Genomic DNA, 18,142 nt, shown 5'->3' with positions numbered 1-18,142 from the left:
GGTATTAGATAGGGAATCACAGTTTTGGTTATTTGCGATGTTTGGTTATTGAGTTACCAAAAAAAAAAGAGTTTGGTTATTAAGAATTCGGTATACTCATAGTTCAGAATTTCGGAATTTCGAATTCTCGAAATTTCGGAATTCTCGGAATTCCGACAAATCCAAAATCCAAAATTCATTAAATTTCGACCCCTATCACATTCGAAATTTCGGATATTTCGACTCTTTATTTGGAATTCCGTTTTTTTGAAAAACCGAAATTCCGGGCGGAATTCCGAAGTTTCGTTCGGAATCACGAACTATATATGGGTATACTATTACTGACTCGAGACTTAACCCAATTATTCATATTCACAGTTCACTCGACCAGTCGGTTACAATGGTTTCGTTTTTAATTGTTCCCAAATGGTTAGACAATTAATTAAACACCGGTTAGTGCCAGAAGGAAAAAGTTATACAATTTTTTAGTTGACGTTTGTGAGAATGAACTCATAAATTAGACACCAAACTTGACACATTAATAAAAAACGTCAAAGATATTTATGACGGCTAGCGATAACGATCAACATTAACATCATCGTCATAAAATGAACGATAAGTATACAATTGTTAGTCACTAACTTGACACATTGATAAAAAAACGTCACATATATTTATGACGCATGACCTATAACCGTCAACATTTGACATCAAGCGTCATAAAATTAATGGTGAGTTAGAAATAATGACGGGTTATACGGAAGTCGTCAAGGTAGAAAAAAAATAGCCGTCATAGAAAGCCCTTTTTTTAGTAGTGAAGGTGTGCATGCTGGACTCACTGCAGCTAAATGTATTGGTGTCAGAAAGGTGAGCATCAATTCTGATTCCATGAGAGCAGTTAATATTGAGCTGGGTAAAGAACAGGTGCCATGGTACTGTGAGAATGTGTTGCAGGCTATAAGATGGCTCAGAATGGAACTTCAGGTAGTTGAGGTCCAACACATCTTTAGAGAAGGTAACAAAGCAGCTGATTATATAGCTCGAATGTGTAATATGAGTGATCAATTAATGTGTAGTGTACATCATGTCGCCACTAGATGAAAATTTGACTGTAATAGTTAGTGAGGATGCATGAGGAAAAATGTATCAAAGAGTTAGTTTAAGATCAATGTAGGTTGGGGTCTGCCTAACCCCTAAAAGTTTAAAAAAAAAAAAAAACGTTTTTTTTTTCTTCTTCTTGATATTGAAAGGACTACTGACTATGTAGAAGATTAAGATTAAGATGGAACAATTTGGTGAAGTTGTTGGAGAACTAACAATTATTTCTACAAGTTTTTTATTTTTATTTTAGTGAAGAACAATTCAATGTCTAGATTTGCATAGAACAAAAGTCGTGTTTTGAGGACCTTAAGGTCTTACTACCTTCCATGATGAAAATGATGCATATGACTATATGAGACCAGTTCTAAAATTTGTTGCTAGCTACCACTATAAATACCCATGTAAAACATGCTTAGAGTCGTCACTCAAACTTAAGAAAGCATTAACACAATGTGCTCTGCAATCTTTGTGGCTTTCACCTTACTTGCCTTCGCTTCCTTTGTTCTTGCCTCTGATCCTAGTCCACTTCAGGATTTTTGTGTTGCCATTAATGACACTAAAGATGGAGCTATATACAAGCTCTAATATTCTTTTAAGTTTCTTATATTATATATAGGTTCTAAGTTAAAACAACGGTTTTGAAAGTCGTAATAGATTGCAATATATAGTTTTGCATGTTATACACATTGTTATTCTTCTTTCATTTCTTTGTAGTTTCACACTGATTTATAAACGTTTTCCAGTTTTTGTGAATGGAAAATTTTGCAAGGACCCAAAGCTTGCTACAGCCAATGATTTTTTCTTCAGGGGGCTTTATATACCGGAAACACATCGAACCAACTTGGTTTAGCGGTCACTCCAGCAAATGTGGCTCAAATACCTGGACTTAACACTCTAGGCATCTCTTTGGCTCGTATTGACTATGCACCCTATGGTCTATGTTGGGATATTTCACTAGGAAGTCACACCTCAACCTAGTTACTTTCAATCCCAAATGACTTCAACTTGGAGATCACACCAAGGAAATCACCCACCCAAGACTTTGGTAGTTATCACAACAAACTCAACAAAGCAAAACCACTAATTTATCATCACATTTCATAGAAAACAATAAATTAAGGAAGTAAATCCAAAGAGACACAAAGATTTAAGGTGGTTCGGTAAATGTTACCTACGTCCACACAAGAGCCGATCGAGTTTTCTTTATAGTAAAGATTGGAGAGTTTACAAGAGGTAACTAGAATCTATAACAAGAGGCCTCACTCAAACCCTAGCTCAATAGAGCTCCTACAATTCCCATGAAATGAATCTCTCAAAGTTGTCTCAAAACCCTAATCTATTTCCTTTATAAAAGTACACATAGAAAAAGGTGAGAAAATGGGCTTTGGGTTAAAATTTCGTAAAGCTATCGAAATTCCGGAAAGGTGGAGTGCGGGGCGCGCTTTGAATAAGGCATAGTGGAGCGTTGTGCGCGCCTTATTCTCTTCCAAACTCCAGGCGAATTAGCACGGGGCTCGCCTTGAACAAGGCATAGGTGAGCGCAATGCGCACCCTCTTCTCAAAACTGAAAAACAAGAAGGCAGCATAGTCGGACACCAGAGCAAAGCTCGACGGTTCTATAAACCCAACAATCTTCCACTTGGAACCTTCGAGATTCTACATGCACATCACATCTCAATTGTAACAACTCAATCCAAATCCAATTTACTAATGAAACACTCGGCTCATCCAACGTGGTCTTCAAGCAAGAAGACCCGACGAAGTTGAACACTTCAACTTCATCTTCACAACACCCCTACCATGACATAGACATGTCTCTGTGGTACTCCATGAATAACACAATATCCATTTCATAGCTTCCCAATGATGTTTGCCAAGGTTAGCCATAAACCTCCAAGTAACTCCCACTGCATGGGATATATCCGGGTGCATGCAAACCATGTACCATCGCCTAGGGGCTTGTTGGAAACCATGCAAGCTCTTTCTCAGCTTGCGCACCATATTCTCTCTATCCTTTAGTAGGAAACCCAACAGTTGTCGTGTGTAAATCTTAGGGGTGTCTTTTTTTGCCGAATTTCCGATTTTTCCGAAATCCGACCCGAAATTGGTCCGGCTCAAGGTGTTTTTTTCATGGGCGATTTTTCCGATTTTCCGATTTCAAAATTCGAAAAAAAATTGGATCGATTTGGATATAATTCTAAAATCCGATCCGATCCGAAAATTTAAAAATTTCCGATATTATTGCCAATTTCTTCCTAAAAATATATACTTCTCTCACTATCCACTTGATTAGATCTCGGGTCCATTCATTTTATAGTTTTTACTTCCAAAAATAAAACAAAAAACATAACCTAGCCGCTATATTCCCACTTGAATTGGACCACTCTACCGTCATTACACCGTTCCCATAACAACAATGATATGAAAAATGTCATTGAGTCATACAATGACTTCCAAACCAATCCAAAAGCGATTCCAATAGATATAATATTATGTAAAGCTACTTAGAGTCCAAGACCATAATCCATTATTTATGCAGACACTTCACGCCAATTTCCACACACCTAAAAAAGATTGAAACATTACAAATACCCGCATTCTCAATGCAATGCTTGCTATTGGTGGCTCGCAGGTTCTTTTTCTCGCTTTTTCTTGGATCACTTGTTTGAATGAAAATGGGTTTTCTCGGTAAACAAGTTGTTGGTACATTGGTGTTGTGGACATGGTTTTCTCTCCCTACAATGAACATTGGCGATGATATTCTAAAAAAAATAATTGAAAGTAAATAGATCTTTGAAAATTTACCAAGTATTCGAAATTTCCGAAGTTATTCCGAAATTTCGAAAGTTCAAATTGGAAATATATTTTGAATCCAAAAAAATTGGATCGGATTTGGCTAGCATATTAGGTTCCGAAAAAAATTTGGAAAAATTCCGAAGGAGGTTAATCCGATCCGATCCGATCCGAAGTCACCCCTAGTAAATCTCCTCAATATGGTCACAATGGAGGTGAGCAGTTTTCACATCTAACTGCTTAAAATTTAAACCTTCCGCTACAACAATACTAAACACTGACTGAAAAGTATTTGGGGAGAATACCATGGCCATATATCTCTTGGAACCATCATGTTCCTCCTTGACTCGATACACCCATTTGATCTGTAGAGTCATGTCCTTGGGTACTTTGGCCAACTCCCAAGTGACACTAAAGACGAAGGACTTCGTCTTATCATGCATAACAAGCTCCCACTCGCTAGCGTCACCAACCTCCAATGCCGCATCATAGCAATGAGGTTCACCATCATCAGTAAATAAATAGGTGGAGGGAGGATACTTCATGTTCGGTACAGTTTGCCTGGATAACCTCCTTAGTGCACAAGGTAGAGATGGACTTGGTGGCGTAGTCTCTTCACCCGAGTCACTACTATCATCATCTGACTGTGGAACTTCCACAACACCACGACTCACATCAGAGCCTTCCAACTCAACATACTCAGTGTCACTGTCTGTAACCAGCTCCACGAGTTGTGCTTCTTTTCTGTCCTTGTACAAAACCGTCTCACTAAACAAGGCATCTCTGCTTCGAATAATTTTCCGGTTTTGGTCATCCCAAAAATGATAACCAAGATCATCATCGCCATATCCAAGGAAGGTACACTTAACATCAAGCTTACTCCTAACTTGGTCACTAGTGTGCACATAGGACTCACACCCAAACACTCTCAAATGGAAAAGGTTCACATCCTTCCTGCTCCACACTTCCTCTGGAATCCTGAAATCCAAAGGTACTGACGGTTCTCGGTTGATCAAATAAGCTGATGTGCTAACATTCTCCGCCCAGAATTGCTCAGGCAAGCCTGCTAGTGTACGCATACACCTAGCCCTATTTGTCAATGTTCTAATCATCCGCTTTGTGACCCCATTCTCCTGAAGTGTCCCTCACAAAGTCTTTTCTATCTTGATGTCACTGTTAGCACAATACTTCTCAAAACCTGAATCAACATACTCTCCACAATTATCGAATCTTAGCTTCTTCACCTTGAAGCATGTCTCATTCTCAACCATGGTCTTCCACGTGTTGAACACTTCCAATACCTCAGACTTGTGTCTCAAGAAATAGACCCACACCTTCCTAGTATGGTCATCAATGAAAGTCACAAAATATAACTTTCCGCCAAGTGAAGAGACATTAGCTGGCCCCCAGACATTTGTATGAATCAACTCAAGTTTCCTACCTTTCAGAGTTCGACCCATCTCTTGAAAACTCACCCTTCGTCTGCTTTTTAAACATGTAATTCTCGTAGAAGTCAAAGTCTGTCGACTCTAACGGGAGTTTACAAGTGGAGTGAAAGACTTCCATTCTTTTCTCACTCATGTGACCAAGTCTGTGGTGCCAAACATTTGGATCCTCTTTGCCATTTGCCATGGCATTCGACCCACACCCATGTGGGGTCATGTAAAGAGTACCATCCTTGTCACCTTTAGCGACTATTAGAGAACCCTTAGAGACTTTCCAAGTATCTGATTAGAGCCCAAAATTGTAGTTTCAGCCCTTTAATAATAATACTTTTAGACCAATTATGCGAGTAATAAATAAGAGTTAATGCTGATTACATGTTTTTATGTATTTCAGGCATTGAAGTCAATTATGTGCAGAAATGTGTCACTTTGGCGAGATAAATAAGCAATGGTTGGTTGCTAAGAAGTTCTATGATTACAGGCCAAGATTCAAGGAGAAAAAGCCTTTGTAAAGCCCGGTCAAAGCTGAAAAGTCAAAGTTAACGCGGGCAGAAACATCACACAAAAGTTAGCAGAACTTCCAAAGACCGTATCTTTGGGTTCAGACCTCGGAATTGGGCCTACCTTATGTCAAAACGACCGGCTTAGAAAGAGATTTCCAATGGTCTAAGTCTTGACCTAATCAGAGGAGAAAAAGTAGATGAAAAGTATATGGAAGTCAAATCCAGCTGAAAAGGCCTATGTAGACTGAAGAAATTATGTTTTGGGCTCGATTTTTCCGGCCCAAAATATGGATCCTCAGCCCATGCACAAAAATGTGGATCTGGTCTCCTCCATTTCAACACATAAGACTTAACTCTTAAGCAATCCTTAGTTTTAGGTAGCAAGTAGCCATTAGGGAAGAATTCTAGATCTAGTTTTTACATTCAATTAATTAGTTTTTAGAATTCAATTAATTAGTTTCTATTACCTTGTTTTAATTTAGATTGTTGAATCATTGTTATTCCTTCATTAGATTAATAAAAGTAGTTAGTTATTCATGATTTCAGTTTTGGTTTATTAAATTACTTAGATCTAAATTCAGTTTTAGTTGTTAATCATTTCTTAGTTGTTAATTTAGATTTGAATTCTTGATTAGATCAATATAGTAAAGTTATAATCTTGATATCATGTCTTGTTTAAATTCAATTAGAAATGATAGCATAATGATTCTAGGCTAAACCTCCATTAGAGGGGGTTAAAGAAGCCTTGATGAAGCTTGATTTGTGTTAGCGTATAATAGTTGTGATTTTCCATTCCATTCTAGAAAACGATTAGTTCACCATGAGAATGGGTTTGATTGTTTCACATGCTAGATGTTAGTTGGTAGATATTACCATGAACAACTAGGGATTAGGAAGAATCAATTGTTATGCGAAAGCAGTTCAATTCGGATTATGACGATTCTTCGTTAGTAAATTAAGTCGAGTTAAGGCGGAATCAATCCCTCCTAATTCCTTATCATAGTGTCAATTTAGCATTTCGTAGTTGAATTATCGTATCTTGTTAGCATAATTTGCATCGTAGTATAAATTCCATCATACTCTCATTAACTTTAGATAGGGCCGATAATAATAGAAAACGCTAATATTAAAGAACTAGGAGTGGAACGAATCTTTTATTCCCACTATATTACTATAGAATCGAGAGTAGGAAATCTTTGATAAACATCACACGTATTAATTTTTAGTTTTACTTGCATTTAAGTTTCATCATTTATTTGTGAGTAAAACTAATCATTTTACATTTATCAAATGGTGCCGCTGCCATCTTAGTTCCCTTTAGAATTGTTTCGTTAGTATAATTAGTGTTTCCAAAGTCCCATTAAACCCACCCACCTTTGTTTGATTCTAACTGTGGTTGTCCATTTCAGAACTAAAATTTTCCTCATAGGATTACACGGAGTGCGACCACGCCCTTGGTAGGCAAAATTGGAGCACCACCAGCAAATCAAATCATCGACATCGCTGAAGTACGAGACGCCCGCCCAGTAGGCTAACTTGGAGCCACCGGCCAAATCAATCGGACATCGTGAAGTACGAGCGCGGACAGCGCCATTGGTAGGCTAAATTGGAGCGCCACTCGCGCCCAATTCACTGGACCTTGAGTTGGACCTGAGCGCGACCCGCGCCCTACCTAGGCCAATTCTGAGCGCGACCCGCACCCTCTTCTAAAATGCCCGATTTCCGCAGGTTAGTTCAAACTTCCATTTCTTCAAGTTATTCAGTGTTTCTAACTTGTTAAATACATTGAACTCGCATAAACAAGACGATATTCATAAACGAAGCAAGGAGGCTTTCAGGTACTTCTTTCTTCCACACCTCGCATCACCTGTTAAAGGTTCATACTAGCATATCAGGATTGTTTGAGTGTTGTCGTGTTTAGTTAAGATTGGTCTTAGCCTTGCATAAGATTAAGGTCAGGTCGAAGAAAAACACCTAACGTAATCAACCGGCAACATCTACAAACATGCCTTTCTAGTATACCACTCACTACACCTCTAGCTAATATACCACACACCACACCTGAAATAATGGCTGAAGAAAGAGAGTCTCCTCTCTCTGACTTTTACAAAGCCTTGAACAATAGCCCAAAATCTTGATTCGTTCTATCAGACCCAGTGAGAGATTTTCGAATCCCCCCAAATATATTTAATTTGTTACCCGTTTTTCATGGGTTAGACCATGAAAAACCTTATCAGCATATGCGTAGGATTGACCAAGTCCTTACTACATTTCACCATCCTACAGTTGGTGCTGAACAAATTAAACTGAGGGTGTTTCCTTTCACCCTAGCCGATAAGGCGGCGTCTTGGTTAACTGCTTGGCGCTGAATTACGTGGACTCGTGGGCCAAACTTGTTCAACTATTTATGGAACATTTTTACCCACCACTGAAGACCGATGAAATGCTTTCCAAGATTCATTTCTTTCGACAGAATCCTCATGAATCATTTTCAGAGGCTTGGAATCGTTTCACCGATCTTCATTTAGAGTGTCCACACCATAACCTCGCAAAAGACACGTTAGTTCGTGCCTTTTTCAAGGGACTGTTACACCACCACAAAGAGGTGCTTGACATAATGAATGGGGGTAGTTTCCTAAGTAAAGGAGCCTCAGAGGCTTATAAATTTTTAGAAGATCAAACAAAGCGTAATAATAACTTTGGGGAGGGGGGGGGGGTAGTGACGATATCTCCCGTTCCGCTAGTTCTTTTACAACAGTTAAGGCCGCTGGTATGTTTGAGATGAAATCCGATCCTGAGCTAAAAACTTTAATCAAATCTCTCACTAAAAACGTCGAGGCTATTTCTATTCAACAAAAGCATATCCCCATAATGAATGTCAACTCAAATCCATGTAATTTATGTTTGAGTCTTGAGCATCCCGACTCTTATTGTCCTCTCGCTTATGAACAACAACAATCACAATAAGATAATGTTTGCTCCATTAATAGCGAACCTAACACAGCTTGGCGACAAAACCTCAACTTTGGTTGACAAAATAATCAACAACCTCCAATGTTGTTTAACCCAAATGTTAGGCCAACAAACAATTACAACCAAGCTCCACCGAGGCAAAGACAAGGTCAAGCACAAAGTCAGGGTAATTATAATAATTATAATAATAATAATTATAATGCTAATAGAGGTATCGTTCCGGTTAATAATAACTATCACAACCCACCTATTAATAATCAACGTGAGATAGTTCCAGTCACACCACCTGTGACCACTACACCTACACAACCGGATCGTTTTGATTCCTTCATACAGGTTAGCCAACAACTTTTCCAATCCATGGCTCAATCTAACCAACAGGTTTTACAATCTATTAATCATTTAACCCAACAATTAGCCCAAGAGAAAGTACAACCCAAATGTGTGTTTCCAGGACAAAGCGACATCTAATCCTAAAACAACAAACACAGCCTTCGAGCTAAACGGTAATATTAGTAATGAAAATGGAAGTGTAGGTGAGTTAAATACTATCACCACTCTTCGTTCTGACAGAGTGGTTGATAACGCCGTAAGTATGTCTGTGGTTACCCCACTAGTGGTCCCTACACCTGATATTCTACTAGATACTGAACTGGAAACTAAAGATCCTACCCCTGTAGAGGTACCAGTTAAATCACAACCTAAGAAACAAAAAGCCAAAGTTAAACATCCTGTTGATCCTTACGCTAAATATAGAGAGAAATCACCGTTTCCCCAGAAATTAGCAATATTAACCAAGAATATGAATTTAGATGAGATTAGGGAAGTTTTCAAAAATCTAATGATAAACCTTTCTTTTTTGAAGCGATAAAAAAGTTACCTCACCATGCTAAGTTTCTTAAAGAGTTGTGCACTACTAGGCGTAAGACAAATATTCCTAAAGACGCCTTTTTAACTGAGCAGTTCCCAACTCTATTTGAAAATAATGGAATTGTTAAGTATAAGGACCCTGGTCGTCCTACTATACAAGGCACCTTGGGGGATAATCACACGACAACTGTTTTATTAGACCTGGGGGCGAGTGTTAACTTACTCCCTTATTATTTATATAAACAAATCGGTCTACAAGATAGGCAACCAACGAAAATGACGTTGCAATTAGCTGATCGGTCTATCAAGTATCCTAAAGGTGTGGTTGAAAACGTGCTAGTTAAAGTTCAAAATTTTTACTACCCAGCCGACTTTGTTATCCTCGACACAGAAGTCTCTAACGACTCTGTTCCTATCATTTTATGGCGTCCCTTCTTGGCTACTGCCAACGCACTCATAAATTTCCGCGATGGTTCGATGTCCTTATCCTTTGACCATCTTGTTGTTGAGGTAAATGGTTTTAAGACAATTCAACAGTACCCAGATATGACTGTCGATTGAGAGGTTAGCATGATCGAGAGCTGCGCTCGAGATTATTTCGACAACATGTTTCCTGATAATCAGATGCCCAAATTTCTTTCCTTTGGAAGTTCAGACTCTGACGTTTTCTTCCTTACACTAGTCGATACCCATCTTATGGATGAGGACGAGATTGATGACTTTCTCAAAGATACAGAGGAATACCATAGTAATGTGGATGTGACCAAGCTAGATAAGGAATTCGATGAGTTTCTTAGAGCAGGTGATGATTCACCCTATCAAGAACTACCTTGCGCACCATCCGCCTCGATTCCCCCTCCTTCCACCCTTTCAAAGGAACCTAGGGTTTGCACTTGATCATCTTGTTTTGCCTGTGTTTCATAATTTTCAAAACTCTCCTGTTAAGAAAATACTACCTAAAGAGCCACCTGATACTTTCATTTTCAGTTGTGTGATAATACCAACCCATGCCACAAATGAGTTTTATGCTAAACCCACATTCTCAGTTTTTCAATTCCTTACTTATAAAATTCATTCATATCCACCATATCTTCTATAACCATCCATTTTTTCACACTCATTCACTTGGCCACCTTTTCATTGGAGGAAAAAGAAGGTGCATGCTCGGTTACGTTCTAGATATATCAGACTTCGCTTTCATTTCACTAAGTTGTGTCATCGAAAATCATGGTGTTTGATTGTGTTTGGGGGTGCATTCCATGTTATTTATTTATGGAAAGACCCACAACTCTTTAGGTTATTGATATATGGTAAACTACATGTTCATTATATACATATGTGTTAGATAAAGTCTTGAGTATCTGACTATAAAAGACTCATTTTATTCTTCGGTGTACGTCCTTTCACTTTCATATATTGGTAAGTGCACCATTCAGGTAACCGGGCCTTCCCTTTGGAGTGTGTGGTTGTAAGTACCGGATCCTAAGTCCACGGTTAACATAATTCACGTTTTCCACTCTTGCATGTTTTCTCAATTTTTGAGTCATGTTTCTCTATAGTGTGAATTATGCATTTATTGTTTTTACTATTTTTATTAGTTCGGATGTTAATTTTGAATTCAGTAGTTAAATTTGTATTCGGTAGTTAATTGTATTTGAATTTCGATTTTAATATAATGTGGTTCTTTTCAAATTATGTGTTGATTCTTGTGTTAATCCCACCTTCCCGAATTATTTGGGGGGTATTATTTCTTTTAGCATGGTTTTTATATAATCCACAATTTATTATGTAATTTTGCGATGATTATTGGGAATATTGTCGATATTGGCATGCCTATGATTAGATGTTGTGGTAGAATGAAATCTCAATGAGTTAGGCAGTTACTATCCTAAATTCAACCTAAAAGATATTAGGTTTGTTTTGGATTAAAAAATATGGGTTATTTCCGTTTTCAAATTTGGAAATATTTTGTTTCCGGCAATTGCCTTAAAGTTTTTTGGCAACTTGTCGATTTGTTTTTTCTTCATTATACACTCACAACCCACACTACATCTCACTTTCATCTCTCACCTTTGACTCCTAAGTTTCCCTCTTTTCTTCTTCACTTCAAAGCACCTCACCGCACGGAGGCGCCAAGCGCTTTCAATTGGCGCCACCAGCCAAATCATCAGAACTTCGAATTCACGGAGCGTGACCGCGACCCTACCCAGACCAAATTTGAGCGCCCTGCTTAAAACATCAGAAGTCCATTTGCTCCAGGCCCATACAAGGCATAGTCAGAGCGCACCCTACGCACTTACCTCCTTAGGCACGAAAAATTCCGATTTTTCGTGGGTTGTTCAAGGATCATTTACAGCTGTGCTAGAAAGTAGTTCTGTGATGACACCCCATCGTATCATACCGAAACAGTCTTTTGAATACTTGTTCCAAAGTGACGCTTATGGTGTTTGGTTTCGCGAGGTTATCATACACGTAGGTTGGGGACAACTAATGGTAACACCTGATGAACTTTATTCTCCCGCACTTAAATCTTATTTTTATGATAATTGTAAGTTCTTTGATAGACCAGATGGAGAACAAGTGTTCTCCATCACCATCGGGGATGAACCGATGGAAATTTCCAGGTTCTTGTCAGCCTTTGTTCTTGGACTTTCTATGCCCGCTGAAATACAAGACTCATGGGCCTATTTGGTAGATAATATGTACATGTATAACTATGAGGATTTGCATGAGCATTACGGGGCAAGAATCTTTAGGATAGAAGACCAAGGGTATTATAACGTCGCCATTGGTAGCCTGTCTATGAACGTGGGCACTATTATGTTTTGAATCATGCTAAACATTAGAGGGGAATGGCGTTATTCTTCTGTGAATGATGAAACTTGTGATATTTTCCTTGCTTTAGCTGGGGGACGTTCACTATATGATATTCCCCAGACCTTACTGTCTAGTTTAGCCCGAGCCCATAGCAAGATGCATAAGTACCTTCTTATGCCTATTTTAATTTGTCGTATTATGTTATGTTTCTTCCCTATTTTTTGAGCCCGCTTCACGAATTGGGTTGGGGTCGACATTGTGAGACCCATCAATTGTATTATTTGATCTTTTCGTGCAATGACTTGGCTAGGGTGGAGGATACAACCTCATCAGGTTGCTCCTTACACCCCATCCGACCAAGTGGCGCTTGATAGGTTAGCTATAGTAGATGATAAATGGCGTGAAACCTTGCAAATTATCGTGGCGTGGCAGGATGTGAAGGAACCTCATCTCTTTAAAGAGGATGATGAGGAGGATGACGAGTAAACGCGGGAGTTAAGGTAAGTTTTTATTTCACTTAGTGTCTGCTTATGTCCCAAGCAATTTAATTCTTGTTAACCCTATAATGGGTGGAACTCCTATAGAGTTGCGCCAGTTTTTATTTTCTATATTAGTATGTTTTAACCTTGTTTTGTAGATGTTCCAGAATTTCACGTGTTTCCATGGTATTTTCCTACCCTTTTTATTTAAATACTTTGACGACAAATCATGCTTCTTGTTTGGGGGTGGCATAGAAATACGTGTAATTAAGGCATATGTTAGGATATAGATATGTATAATATGCACTTGTTTTCTAGTAAAAATTCAAAAAATTCAAAAATATAAATAAAAAGTTATGTTATACACTTAGGAATATTGGTATTGATTTCTTTATCTATGCTCTTAATAATCTAGAAATCTCACGTAGCTTTTGCATTAGAATAGTTTTTAGAAACTTAGGTTAATATGTAGGTAATAATCCTTGCATCTATCTATAAATATAATACATGAGTATCTATGATTGTTGGCAGTAATTTTTTGAAATCTAGGCTAGAGTACTTATTCTACAAATCCTGTGAGAATATAACCTAAAGCCTTATATGATTAAAACATTTGAGAAATGACACAAGGGAGAAGTAAAATCTGGATAAAGAAATCACACGTCCACTTGCTTGATCACTATACCATATCCTAAGCGAGAATATAGGCCCTCTTTGGATCGATATAGTCAGAAATTCAAACCTATGAATTATTTTCCGCTAGTCGCCCCTCTGAGCCTTTCTTTAGCCTTTCATAAACCGCAAACATTTACCCTGTTACAAAAACAAAACAAAATAAATAAATAAAAAAAAAAAAAAATCAGCCTACCCATTCTTTGAATGAGTCTGAGAATAGAGATGAAGAATAGAAAAGAGAAAGACCTTTGAAATCAAGAAATTGTTAGTCACTTCAAATAAGAAAAGAAAGTTTCCATCCAAATAATAATAATAATAAATAAATAAACAAATAAAAAAAAAAAAAAAAAAGTTAGAAAGTAGCCTATGTGGACTGAAGAAATTGGGTTTTGGGCTCGATTTTTCCGGTCCAAAACTTGGCTCCTCAGCCCATGCAAGAAAATATGGATCTGGTCTCCTCTATTTCAACACACAAGACTTAACTCTTAAGCAATTCTTAGTTTTTTTGGAGGTAGAAAGTAGCCATTAGAGAATAGTTTTTAGATCTAGATTTAGACTCCATTAATTAATTAGTTTTTCATCTTGTTTTAAATTCAGTTATTGTATCATTGTTATTTATTCATTAGATTAATAAAGTTAGTTATTTCTTCATAATCTAGTTTCATTTTTCATTAATTATTTAGTTTTAATTCATAGATTTAGTTATTTATCATCATTAGTTTCAATTAAATCTTGCATGAGTAGATTTCCATTTAGTTCAAATAAGCAAAGTTAGAATCTTTATACCATGTCTTGCTTAAATTTGATGAGAAATGATAGTTTAATGACTCTAGGCTAAACCTCCATTAGAGGGGGTTGAAGAAGCCTTGATGAAAACTTGATTTCGATTAGCGTAGAATAGTCGTAATTTTCATTCCATTCTAGAAAACAAGTAGTTTACCATGAGAATGGATTTGATTGTTTCACATGTTAGATGTTAGTTAGTAGAGATTACCATGAACAACTAGCGATTAAGAAGAACCAATTGTTATGCGAAAGTAGTTCAATTCGGATTACGACCATTCTTTGTTAGTAAATAAAGTCGAGTTAAGGTGGAATCAATCCCCCTAATTCTTTATCTAGTACCAATTTAGTATTCCGTAGTCGTATAAAATCATATCTTGTTAGTATAATTTCCATCGTAGTATAAATTTTGTAAAAGTCTCATTAACTTTGGATAGATTGATAATCTTAGGAAACACGAATTCTAAAGAACTAGGAGTGGAACAAATCTTTTACTCCAACTCTATTTCGATAGAATCGAGAGTAGAAAAACTTTGATAAACCCTAAGTGTAAATTAGTTCTAGTTTTAATTCCGTTTGAGTTTCGTTACTTATGCGTGGGTAAAACTATCATTTTATTTTTATTAGTATCCCTCGTGAAGATTGTAACAAATCCTTTACTAGCCAATTGACCCATCAAAATTAAATTCTTCCACAAATCCGAAACGTGTCGAACATCCCTTAATAACCATGTCCTATCTTTCAACATGACACGGACATCACCTTTGCCAACAATGACACAAGATTGGTCATCACCAAGAAAGACCTTTCTAAGGTCACCTTTGGTGTAGTTCACAAAGAACTCTCGATTTGAGGTCACATGGAATGAAGCGCCGAAATCTAAAACCAAGACTCCTTGTTGTTCTCCATCGCACATATCAAAGCATCATCTTCCACTTCAACTACATTAGCTTCTTGATTCTTCTTGTAGTTATCATTTCTTGGTGCTTGGCAATGGTTACTATAGTGGCCAGACAAACCACAATTGTAACATACAATGATACTATCATCTCTAGGCTCATCGCTAGGGGCATGAGAGTTCATTCTCCCCTTTCTATTTCTCGGTCTACCAGGACCCTTGTGCATGTGCATCCCTTCGCTCTCGATACTCAAAGCCACCGATGTCGAGGCCCCATCCGAACTCCTTCGAATTTCCTCTGCTAGTATCATACTAACAACATCGTCGTATTTCAACTTATTCATTCCCGCCGAGCTACTAATAGCCGCAATTGTAGTCTTCCAACTTGGAGGCATTTGTCCTATTAACGCCAACGCTCTCACTTCATCACTAAATGTAATCTCAACCGACTCCAATTGGTCTTTCGTTTTGTTGAATTCATTTAAGTGGTCCTTGAAGGAATCATTCTCCGGCATTCTTATAGAGAAGAGCTTGGTAATCAAAAAGACCTTGTTCGCGGCCGAAGGTTGCTCATACATGCACGTGAGTGCCTTCATGAGAGACACCGTCATCTTCTCATTTTTAATATTGAAGGCCACCAACTTTGAGAGACTCAATCGAATTTTCGCCAATGCTTTTCTATCTAGCAAATCCCATTCACTTTGCTTGTAACTCGTTGGCTTCCCTCTCATCAAAGATTCATACAAATCCTTTTGATAGAGTATGTCCTCAATTTACATCTTCCAATAGCCGAAGTTTGTACCATCAAACTTCTCTATCTTGTAGCTTTCTTTATCGGTCGTCATGACTTCCACTGAACCAAAACAATGGTGGAGAACCTCTCAAAGGAATTTCTTCAAACACCTAGCTCTCAATGCTAAAGGTGTGGTTTTTCCTCATACACCTTGTATACAATGATTCAACTTAACAGCTCCGATACCACTTGTTGGGAGATTTCACTAGGAAGTCACACCTCAACCTAGTTACTTTCAATCCCAAATGACTTCAACTTGGAGATCACACCAAGAAAATCACCCACCCAAGACTTTGGTAGTTATCACAACAAACTCAACAAAACAAAACCACTAATTTATCATCACAATTCATAGCAAACAATAAACTAAGGAAGTAAATCCAAAGAGACACAAAGATTTAAGGTGGTTCGGTAAATATTACCTACGTCCATACAAGAGCCGAGTTTCCTTTATAGTAAAGATTTGAGAGTTTACAAGAGGTAACTAGAATCAAGAACAAGAGGTCTCACTCAAACCCTAGCTCAATAGAGCTCCCACAATTCCCATGAAATGAATATCTTAAAATTGTCTCAAAACCCTAATCTATATTCTTTATATAGGTACATATAGAAAAAGGTGAGAAAATGGGCTTTGGGTCGCAATTTCGTAAAGCTGTCGAAATTCTGGAAAGGTGGAGCGTGGGGCACGCTTTGAATAAGGCGTAGGGGAGCGTGCTGCGCGCCTTCTTCTCTTCCAAACTCTAGGCGAATTAGCGGGGGCGTGCCTTGAACAAGGCATAGGTGAGCGCGCATCTCCAAACTGAAAAACAAGAAGGCAACACAGTCGGACACCGGAGCAAAGCTTGACGGTTCTATAAACCCAACAGTCTCAACCCATCGCATACACACCCTCAAGTAACTGAGGTCTTACTAGTCTTGGAGGGTGCACTTTATGATGTATTTGTCACCTCCAATCCAGATAACCGCCTCATCACCAAAGTACTTTACCAGGGTGATGTGTTTGTGTTCCCCGTAGGACTTATTAACTTCCAGCTCAACACTGGTAAAACTAAAGTTGTTGCGTTTGCTAGTCTAAGCAGCCAGAACCCTGGTGTGATTACGATTGCCAACAGCATTTTTGGATCCAATCTGCCTATCTCCAATGATGTTCTTGCCAAGGCATTCCAGCTTAACAAGAAAGTGGTTGATAATCTTCAAGCTAAATTCTGGATGGACATTAACTAGAACTGCCACTGTTGCTTGTACTCTAGTGTCTACTACTACCATATAGTCTCTGATTGGCTGTAAAAATAAAAATCATGAGTTTGTTATATTGTTGACTTATATATAATATGATAGTTTTGTCACGACAATAGAGCTGAGTACTCTACTTGCTTTGATTTGGTTTGTAAAACTAAATCTCACTTAAAAGAATGCGTCTTGCCACTAAAAATGTTGGGAATAGGTTCATTCCATGATTAACTAACCTTTTACCCCTACAAATTATCGTTAGTAACTTATCGGAACGTTGGCATATGCTAGAAGACATGTTGACTCGGAATATCAATTAGTTCGTCAGCTACTTGTACAGAATGTGGAGGGGTCGGGATTCATTTTCAGAATACCTATCAGGTAGTTTTATGCAATATCAGGAATCCCAACCAGAACTACTGTAGCTTTCAGTTTGCAATCAGATACAAAAATTAGTTTGATAACCAGATAAAAAACAGAGTTGTTTAGCTAAAGTTGTCAACGTCCCTTTTAAAACACGTACACGTATTTTTTGTACCCCCTCTAAATGAACAACTGTTTGAGGAGGATATAGGAGGAACAATCTAATCTATGTAAGATTTTAATCAAGTAATGCGGGGTACGAGTCTGCCTAGCCCCATAGCCATTTCACATGCGTTCACGCAGAAACACACACATACACAAAGAGGGAATAATTTTACGGGTTAACGAGTAGTACCCCCACTAGATGAGAAATTAGAGTCTCCCCCCAAACACACACAAAAAAACACAGTAAACCAAATTTGATTTATTTTTTTGTGTAT

At 37.9% G+C, this 18,142-nt stretch overlaps 1 pseudogene; it reads left to right on the top strand.

The window, feature by feature from the left end:
- Positions 1 to 1,530: 1,530 nt before the first annotated feature.
- LOC147511139 (putative germin-like protein 2-1) lies at positions 1,531 to 17,333 on the top strand (annotated as a pseudogene).
- The last annotated feature ends 809 nt before the right edge of the window (positions 17,334 to 18,142 follow it).

This window comes from Coptis chinensis, chromosome 3 (assembly GCF_015680905.1).
Source record: "Coptis chinensis isolate HL-2020 chromosome 3, ASM1568090v1, whole genome shotgun sequence".
Classification (NCBI taxonomy): Eukaryota; Viridiplantae; Streptophyta; class Magnoliopsida; order Ranunculales; family Ranunculaceae; genus Coptis; species Coptis chinensis.
This window is presented reverse-complemented; position numbering and strand designations above follow the sequence as displayed.